Raw genomic sequence first — 10,690 nt, 5'->3', positions numbered from 1 at the left:
GTCAAGTATAATCTGGGCAAATTATAAGATAAATGATAAAGCAAGTAGCAGGCTAAAATAAGTATGCTGAAATTCTGTGTTATTTTCTGTTTAGCTGGATTTGTTCACCTACTTACATTGTTCTTTAACAAAATACTTTCACATGGTTTCCATTGTTCTTATTATAACTCTTTATAATAATGGATTCTAACTGTAAAGTGGGAAACTATGGGAAACAAACAAGTCCTTCATTCTGTTCCAATTTTTGAGTTATAGCTGCCTAGGTGGGAAATCTCATGAAACTGTTTGGCCTTTGTAGCAAAAAAATCTGAAAAACCAAGTTATTTCAAGAGGAAGTTCTTGTAATTGTTTAACTTATTTGTCAAGAGAGCTGTTTGTGCTTTCACCGGATGCTGGAGACCTTATTCAGAATGAATAACATTTTATAATAAGACTAGTCCCACTGAAGCTAGTGAAATTACTTTTGTGTATTTTCCTATTCAGAGTAAAAATTAGTGCTGAATCTGTGTTTTTATAATGATTCTCTCTGACAAAAATATATATTTTCCTCAGAGTAAAAATAAAAATATTACATTACAGAAAGTATTTTTCTCATTTCTTGCAAGATTTGCAATAATCCTCACATTTGCTTCCCTAATGTGAAAGGAAATTTCACCTCTAATGAGAATTTAGACTTGATGAAAAATGGGATCACATTTAAAATTAATGTAGACTTTGTGTTCTTTGGTGTCATCTGCAGCCCATGGGTTTTCTGCAACTGAGCTAGATCCATTCCCAAGTGGTTTAAAAATTCTGTGATACATCCATTCTTTACTAAGACACATTTTTGAATTACATTTGTGGGTGCTGCGTAGGTAAGACATGAAGTGGAACCCCTTGTGTTCTAAACAAAATAAATGATTCTCTTCATTTTCCTTCACGATGACAGATCTTTTTTTATAATAATGAAGATATTTCTGTTTACTATTATTATTCTTACAATGGCTGAGAACCCACATAACACTTGAAGTAAAGACTTTGTGACATTTCAATAACATGGGTCACATTTTAACATAATTTGAGCTTCTGATATTGCCTTTTCCTTTTTTGATAATCCTCCTGATAAATCCTTACTTATCTTAATGGCAAACTACCCCTTCAGCAAATGCCACAACTGGCAAAACAGGAAGATGTTAATCATGTTTTTATATCCCCCTTAGCTACTCTTTAAGGCAATCAAAGAAAATGTTACCTAAAAAGCTGCTACAATTGCAGTCTTAGGTACAAGTGGCTAAGAAAATATTGGTTAAAAAACTTTTAAGTTTTTATCTAGAACAAGAGGAAAAAGCACTATGGAAAGCAAAAAAGGGAGCAAGTTTGGAAGTGGCCAGGCTGCACCATGAATAGGTGTATTTAGAGATAAATGTAACAACAAAAAATGGCTCGTTCATATTGTGAAGTGTATTCACTATTGTGCATTATGTTAGCACTGATGAAATGGAAAGATTTAGCACTTCTGCAAATAGTGTTGGCTCTAGTTATCATTTATTTTCAATTTGCATTTATATTCATCCAATTCACATTTACATGTTAGAGCAAATGTGCCTCAGGAATGCCTACAATATCCATAAAAATAAGTTTCACAACTATAGAAAAGTTTACTTTGTTGTTTATTTCTTCTGTCCCAAAGATGTTCAGATTCTAGTACATAAAATTTTCTCCAAGGTAAAAGCTTACATTCTGAACATTTTAATGTATTTTAAGGATTAGGTTCACCCGAGATTTGTTTAGATCCTGAAATGTGCTGCTATCCACAGACATGGGATCACACTGTAACCACCGATTGCTCACAAGATTAACTCAGTAATAGCAGGTAACCTCTTATCAATGATGATTCAAACAAAACATATATCTGAAATAATTTCAAAGCCTGTGAACACAGCTATAACTAGACCTAAGCCCTAATCAGATCATGTTTAAAGTTCAAAATCTTAAGATATATTGATTATCTCTCTACCTCTACTAAAAAAAGAATGCCACTACTTTGGGCAGGCAGGAAATTATGGATTATGGTATTTTTCTGACAAGTGTAGGCAGTTTTAAACAGTAGCCATGTCTCAATAATATCCCTGGAAACTTTACTTGGACCTATAAATGTGGGTCTCAAAGAACACAAAGCCTTGGCAGAAACATTTTTTGCAGTAAACAGACTTAAATATTAAAGAGTGAGCCTGGGGCCACAAAAAGAATTGTAGTGACACAAAGAAACAACAGCTCTCTGGTGAAAGGAAAAGGGAAGGTTCTTTGGGATCTCCCTTCAAGATCTGAGAGGAGATCCAAGAAGATGAAGCAGGATGAAGATTTGTGTAGTCCAGCTTAAGATTCTGGCTTACTCAATTTGAATTCTTTTTAAATACAGCGCTATAGGCTGCTACCCTAGAGATGGAGAAATATAAATGACTGTTAAAAGATAGAGTGTGTTTTTATGCTCACAGCACCAATAGCATTGATTTGTTCAGTATGGAAGCTGCTTTCTGAAAATACGTATTTTTAAGGAATACAAATAGGGAGATACTGCTGAGAATGGAGAATAGAAAATAAAAGTCACATCAATTTTCTGCTTTCTCCGCCTCAAGTTGATTAGCGTAAATTAAATTTCGTGCTAGTCAGCCTATGAGTTTACTAGACAATAAAAATACTCTGAAATTTCACTGCCTTTCATGAAAGCACATATATTTGTCCATATATATACAGACACATATATTTATATATATATATACACATCTGCGTTTATGTGTATAGCATCTGTGTCATGAAAGACATGCTACATAAATTTACGGCATTGTAAGGACGCCTGTGATATATGCTCTAGACAACAACAAGTAAGGTAAGATATTTCATTCCATTGTATCTGAAGAGAAATAGACACAGATGTAGTCTTGCCTTTCCAGTTAGGCTGCACTGGTTGATTCCTAGGCTGAACGAAATACGAAGGATTTAGGAATGCCACGTAGCATCCAATATTTCTTATTCTATTGATAAATAGATAATTCTTGATGCTAAGCTTAAAAGAAAAAGATCCTCATAGAGTGTGGCCCTACTTCCATTTACAAGCAATTATTTACTCAGGTGCGGGTGACACACAACTATACATTTTCCAGACACAAGATGAATCACAACTAATTGTCCTGTAAGTACAGTGATGTTTATCTTTGGAGGCAACACAAACTGTAGAGTAAATACTTGTACCTGAGAATCCATAGATCTTAAAGATTTGCTTGCTGTATTCATTACTGCTAGGGCTAGGTGTTAAAACTTTCAGTTTATTTCACTCATAATTTAATAAGAAATAGTTGTTAATGTTTGTTTGTATTGTCTATTGTATGCATGCAGCTCTTTTAAATCACATGTAAAATAAATTCAAACATAAAATAAAGTTACACAGAATTTCAACACAAGAACATATATATGGTTTACGTATGTTTATATAAGTTCACAGACATATGTGTCAGTAAAAAGCTGATTTAACTTACTAGTGAGAGTTAATTGATGCATAGAGTGCATCAATTTTAGGAGAATAACCTAAGATACCAATAAAATCCTAATTACAGATTAATATTATACTAAGTACAAAACTTGCTATCTGCCAGAATGACAGGAGTATCACAGTATTCCCTACATTCTTCTCTTACATCATCTACACCTCCTTAGGCCTGGGCACTCCTCCCAACTACCTGCTGCAAGACATGGCCTTGCTGTGATTTGAGCTGAGTTTTGTGAGAATTGTAGGGATTTGCCAATTTCAAGAGATAAATGGGTAGTGGAAAGGGGAAAGCTGCCTGAAAACTTCCCCTACTAGAACTATCCTCCAAGAACAGTGAAGAAAGACAAAAAGAAGTCTAAACTGCCTTAGCACCCATGACAATGACGTGATGTCTCCTTTTCCTTTTGTCCTTTCCTTTTCCTTTTCTCTGAAGACCAAATTGGGTTAGCAAGCAGAGGAAAGCATACTTTCCCTCAACACAAATGCCCCTGACACCTTGTTCAAAAGGATTAATCACCATTACACTAGTCTTAACATTGACACAACAAGTGTGTCAGAGGATCTTAACCACCAACAGACATTAAGAGTGCAGGATTGAGCTAGAGCTTAAGATCCAACATGATTTAAGTCCATGCACCCATGTCAGTGGGTACAAAGCTTCCATAGTTTGCAATCCACTTAAGCACACATATTGGGCAGTCAGTGATCTAGGCACCTACAAATGATATACTCTTCTATTACATTTAGGTGCACTGGTAGTGATTTCCTGATGCAAACAAAATAAATAAATAAATAAATCTTAATTTCAGCATTATGGAAAGTATTATCAATTCTGTAAGTAGAAGATAATTAGCTTACCATCTGTAAATAAATACACCGAATCCAGTTCTCATAGAACATCACAATGCTACCTAGCTCACAGGAAATACACTTGCTTAAGGGAGTTGTCTTGCTCTGTGAGTCTGCTGATTTCTAAGGAGACAATTTCAAAAAGTCCCATAAAAATGAACATTTTTTTAATATCTGTCTATAACTAGTTTGTTTAAATTTGTCATTGAGAAATCCACTTTCCCAACGGAAAATGTTTACAGTGTCTGTAAACCAAGTAATTAAAACAGAAACGACATCGAACAAATTTTTCTGACTGCATTTTCGACTCACTTGAGGTTTATGGAAAAGGCATATGGGCTAAGTAGCCTTGCTTTCATAAGGGATACACTGTAAACAAAAGAAATGGTTGTGACCCCGAGTGGAATTTTTTTATTCTGAGTAGCTTTACACTTTCATAACACCAATATATTTGAAGGCCATAGGGGTATAGAGGAAGGAACAGATACAGTTTTATGCTTTAAGGCATAAACCCTCCTATTTTTAGTTAATACGATCACATATGAAACTATTAACAAGCTAACTTGTGTGGATGTAAATCTGTACAGCTAAAGTTCAAGCTTTGTCTTTGACTTAACTTGAGATTACATTAAACAAAGAATATTATTTGAAGCACTGTTAAATTGCTGGTACAATAGGAGGATATAAACACAGACACAGCATATTGTGCAGTAAAAATGACACTTCTAACTTGAATAAATTGAATTCTCATCAAGTGAAAATAAAATACTGAAATTAAATCTTGAAGAAGAAATACTAGGTTGAGAAAATAATACAAATAATACTACTGCATTGTATGTAATGATACAATTTCATCTCATTATGACTGAACTGAAAGGAGGTCAATGTCACATTAGACCAAGTAAATTGGTATTCATATGGTGCCTCTTAAAAATTACCAATTACCAGTTAGTAATTACAACAAAGCACTCCAAAGTGTCCTGAGAAAGCAGTAAAGTATAAGCTCCAGGTAAACAGCAAAAATGTCCTCATGTAAAGCTCAACACTGTCTAGACGTGGGCGTTCCCATTGACAGTGGTAAAATTTAGATCCTATTTTTTCCAGGGAGGAAGCCCTGTTCTGGCCATTCAACATGTGGGGCAGATGACTTGAGAGCTATAGAGAGATCCAAAAGGCAGAATTCACCTTACAGCTGAAAACAAGCTTATTCAAGAACAAATGAAGTGCCTGATTGAAATCTGAGCAAGTGGGCTGGTTACTCCACCTGGCAAAAGGGAGGGTTTAGTCAGCTTTTGAAATAAGGATTATGTTAAGAAGTGTAAAGAATTTTAACTTTCCTTTGTGATCTTCCTCTTGCTTATGGGTTAGTTAGCACATAATCTAAGAAGCCAATGTGTATATTATAAACTTATAGCTATTACGGGAAAAAGACTGACATGGGTATTTTTCTAATATGTTTTCTCCTTGATGTAAGTCATCAGGATTTGACCAAGCAAAGTGGAAAAACTCCATACTCCTTACAAGGAGAAAGTCAAAGGAAACAGTACTGCAAAATATCATCAAATATTGATTTCTGATGCATCAGACAGTAAAGTTAGAGGAAAAAAATAGAGACGTCAAATGTTCTTTATGTTTGGGGGGGAGAAAAATCAGATAAGTTATGGCTCAACTGAAATGAGACTGAAAATGTAATTCTAGTATAGTTTAAAATGAGATAACTGCAAATCTTTTATTAAATAAAACGGTTATATTTGAGTATCAATGAAACAAAATAACAGAAAGTTGTATAATACATATATTGTTAATTGGATATTTTTCATATATTCCTAGTACACAGCGCTAGGAAATACTTGGTTCAAAAAAAAAGAAACTCCAATATTGTTTTTAGAAATTAATAGAATCACTTAAAGAGAATCTCATTGAAAGAGAGATCTCCTGAATAGCTAATGTCAGAAAAGATGCTGAGAAACAACAATATAAAATAAAGATTTACCTGTAAGCCACTGAAGAAAGCAGAATCTTTTTCCTGACTTATAAAGCTAGAAAAAGTTCTAAAAATTTCTGAAAAGATTAAACAAAAGACATGAACAAAAGCAGAGCAAATACAGTGCATAGAAAAAAATAGTTAAGAAAACTTGTAATGACAGACCTCTTGATTATTGAAAAAGTCTTATGTAAATAATGGAGAGATAAAAGGATATGTGGAAATAAATAGTACATTATCACACTTGGTCTTTGAATGTTTGCCAAAATAAAGATGCTACTGAAATAAACACATCAGAAAAATCTGGAATACACCTGCCTTTCAGAAAACAAAAGCAAAATTATACCGGAAAGAAATTAACAGTAATTGTGTTTTTCACCTACAAATAATTACATGAATTCTTATTAAGAACATTTTTTAGTATAGGTGCAGATATAACCTTTCCTAAAAACAAACAGTAATTAAAAGTGGATATTAATTCACTGTATAATAAAGGTCTTACATGATCAAAACAAAATGATGATTTGGAAATATTAGAAATGTTTTTGAATAAATTAATCAAAAACATATAAAAATTAAAGTTATTGGAAAATAGTAGTTATTGTTCAATTAAAGAAGAAATTCTCCTATCCGTTGTTCTACTAAGATCTTCCATATTACCGCCTTCTTTTCTCCTCTACCCCAATAACTGCAACCAAATTCTAAACTCAAATCACCCTAAAAATCATACTCTTCAGACAATTTTGAAGCTTTGAATCATTCAGTGAGTGAAATGACCAGAAATGCTTGGTAATGGATTAATAAAAGAAAGCCCAATGGCACATAAAAAACATAAGGGTAAAATGGAAACATAATTTCAAATGCCAACAGAAAGAACAGAAAGAAGAAATATGCCTGGAATAAGCATTTTCATTTTTAATTACATTTAATATGCTTACATTCAGAAGAGGAAAGTTCTACCTACAGCATATTTTCCAGTTATTGAATATGCATATTCATACTATTATGCACTGCATAACTCAAACACTCACAAACTGGTGTTAACAAGTACATTTTCTTATTTATCCTTCAAGATGAAGGAAGAGCTATAAGGTCAGGAAACAGGTTAACCTCGAGTTCATCATTTCTTTCATGATGACTTAATGGTAGCTGATAACACAATTTTTAATTCAATGAAATTAACTTCTGTGAAGAAATACGATCTTTGATTATAACGCAAGCATGGGAGCTGTTGAATCTGGAAGTAAAGATAAGGTATTTCAGTTGGCATTAGATAATAAGAGCTTTCAAAAAATTAAAGAATACTTTTAAATGCTTTTATTGACTATTTTTATTAACAATTAAAGTATACCATGTCACAATAGTAGTAATAGTTCAGTCATAAAACATTTGTACTAAAACTGAAGGTGGGAAATCTTAAAAATTTAAAATGTTTTGTTGAACATAAACAGCTATGAACAATCTGGTATATTTTTCTCCTTACTTTGAGTCCAAACTACTATGAGAGAAAGCCACAAAGTCTTCCCGTAAGGCACAGAATCAGCTGAATTGACCCTCGTGATAAAGAGAAAGAAAAAACTTTCAGAGAGGAAGAATTTCAGAGAGAAGAAGAAACTGGGTAGATGTTTGTTCAGCTAAGCTATTTTTAAGGACTATGAGGGGAAACTATGAGGGTTGGCTTTAGACACCACTCTGGTAAATACTGATCTTTCCTAAAGATGTTATTCTCAGACATATGTTGATGTGAAGCTCCACAAAATGTAGCAGATGCTCTTAAAACACATTAAAAAGTACTAAAATTGCATATTTCTCCAGGAAGAAAAAGCTAGGAACAGAAAAGTTAAGTGGGTCTCAAAATAAATGAAATAAATCCAGAATAAAAAATTAATGTTGTCAGATTGCTCAACATTGATAAAACTAGTTGAATTTCTGAATTTCTCCACTGCACACCACTTATCCATGTTTCTTGCGGCTTCTAACACTCGAGTGTTTATATCTTCTCTGTTGTCCTCTTCCCTCCCCTTCAACGTACATTTGTTTTTCACTTTTCTTACCTAGTCAATATTCACTTCACCGAAAGAAACCTTATGTTGTAGACTACATACTTTATGTAGGTTACAAGGTCTCATATTAAAAATAGGAGAGAAATATAAAATAACAGCAACTATTAAAATTGTTTTCCATAACAGATGTAACAAATTTATATTTATTTATATTTGGATCTGCACATTTAAAGTTTTAACCTGACTAGATTTCTACCCTTCTACCACTTAGGTCTGTAATAGCAACATTAACATAAACTCTCTGACATCTGTGTTGCTAGCAAACTAAGTTATGGTCATAAGCAAAGTAACAAGGGAGTTATTTGTAAAGGAACAGGCAAATCAAGCTGATATTTAAGTTCAAAAATATTATAAAGAGATTAAACAGCTTCTAGTTACAGCCTATCCGTGCTTCTCTGCTATCAAAGGCACCCAAAGTCCCACCTCATGTAAGGCTGTAGAAACGTAGATATGCAGAGTGGAGGTGAGAGTGCTCCTTGGAACAAACTCTTCTCGCAGGTGGGTGTCTCATCAGTTATTAAGAGTGATGGTTTATGTTTCCACCTCACTTACTAAAGAGACAAAGAATCAAAGCTTTTGGTGTGTATACTGGTATGTGTATGTATATCTGTATCTCTCTAAAATATAGTATATTTTATATACTATAAAATATATAGTATGTACATTTTATATAGACATCTATATATTTTATATAGATTTATATATATTTTATATAGACATATATATATATACACTTCCACTACACAAGGTGGGAAATGTGTACAGACCATTTATTCAAACTTCCTGTACAAGAACTTAGTGGAATCAAGAATGAGAGAATTTACTCTGACTTCTTTTGTCACAAGTTTCTTTTGGGGAGAAGAGCACTCTGGTTTAAGAATATTTGACATCAGTACAACTGCTTCACACAGCTTCACATCAAATTATTAGCAAGAGTTATCTATTCCTGAGATACAACATATGCATAAAAAAAAACCAAGTCTTAGTGCAAACTTCATGTTTTAGCACAATTAAGAAAAAAAAGAAAAAAAGAATAAAAGAATATAGGCTGTTTCACTGACTTGTAAAGTTGAAAGACATAGTATAATGCTATGGCTCCCTCTTTTGGATAGCACATATCTAGTATTTCGTAGTAAGGCAATATACAAGTATATGCTAAACACCAAAACAACAACAAAACTCTGTTTTTACCCCAAAATCATGCTTATCAGTGATAAATGAAGTCAATAAAGCATTTTTATAAGTTCATTGCAAAATGTAGTTTTATTACAGATATGAAAATCTGTACATTCTACGAAAACAGATATATGTTGCCAACTAGGCTTATAACTGCAATATTTCTGAAGTATATTAAACATTAGTTGAGAAAGTACCTATTAAAACTGAAATGTAAAATTCTGTTGTGGACAGCTCTTTATCTGAGCAGTGATGTTAATAAAAATGGAAAGAGCACAATGCACAGAGGTCTAAGCACTTCAGCTAACTTAGACTCTCTAGACAGGAGTCCAGAAAAGAACAAATTTTATTCCTATATTATTATTACTTCATCTGGCACTGAGAGTGAAAAATAAAATAAAATAGCACTTTTTAAAAAAGCACTAGCATAACTGTGACCTGATTTAAAGCTCACTCACCTATATGCATTGGTTTCAAGAAGTTTTGGAATAAATCCTTGAAGAATTAAAAGGCTTATGGCTACTAAATCAGTCTTGTAAAATAATAATAATAATAAAAAAAATAGAATAGGAAAGCGGGGAGTCCAACTTCTAGGACTAGTAAACAGTGTTAACTTAAAAGGGATATATTTATATTAGTTTGGATTTTGCTTTGCTAAGCACAGGAGGCATATCACAATAATAAAGGAATACTAGACATAATTCCACATTGTACAGTGGGTTCAGTTTTCTCCATGTCTCCATGTATTCTGCTCTGAGACAACCATAAATAGAATTTTTGGCAAAAAAAGCATTCATGAAAAATTCAGTATTATTATTCAATGAGCTCAACTGTGTCAGGTAGAAGGAAGACTTTATTCCACTCAGCTTCCTTTCTATTTCTTATTACTCCTATACAAAATATTATTTGTATAGGATATTTGTATGAATATTTGGGTAAAAGTTTATAGCTGAACCATTCTGCAGATTTTGCTTAGCACTTTCTGTTACTAAATATAGTTGGTTTTCAACATTCATAAAAATGAATGCTATAGGGCTGTCGGGCAATAGAGTTAAAAAATAATCTGGATTTATATCAACCAATCTCAAATGGTTA

Source organism: Nothoprocta perdicaria, unplaced genomic scaffold (assembly GCF_003342845.1).
Source record: "Nothoprocta perdicaria isolate Ctin4 unplaced genomic scaffold, notPer1 scaffold_241, whole genome shotgun sequence".
Lineage (NCBI taxonomy): Eukaryota > Metazoa > Chordata > Aves > Tinamiformes > Tinamidae > Nothoprocta > Nothoprocta perdicaria.
This window is presented reverse-complemented; position numbering follows the sequence as displayed.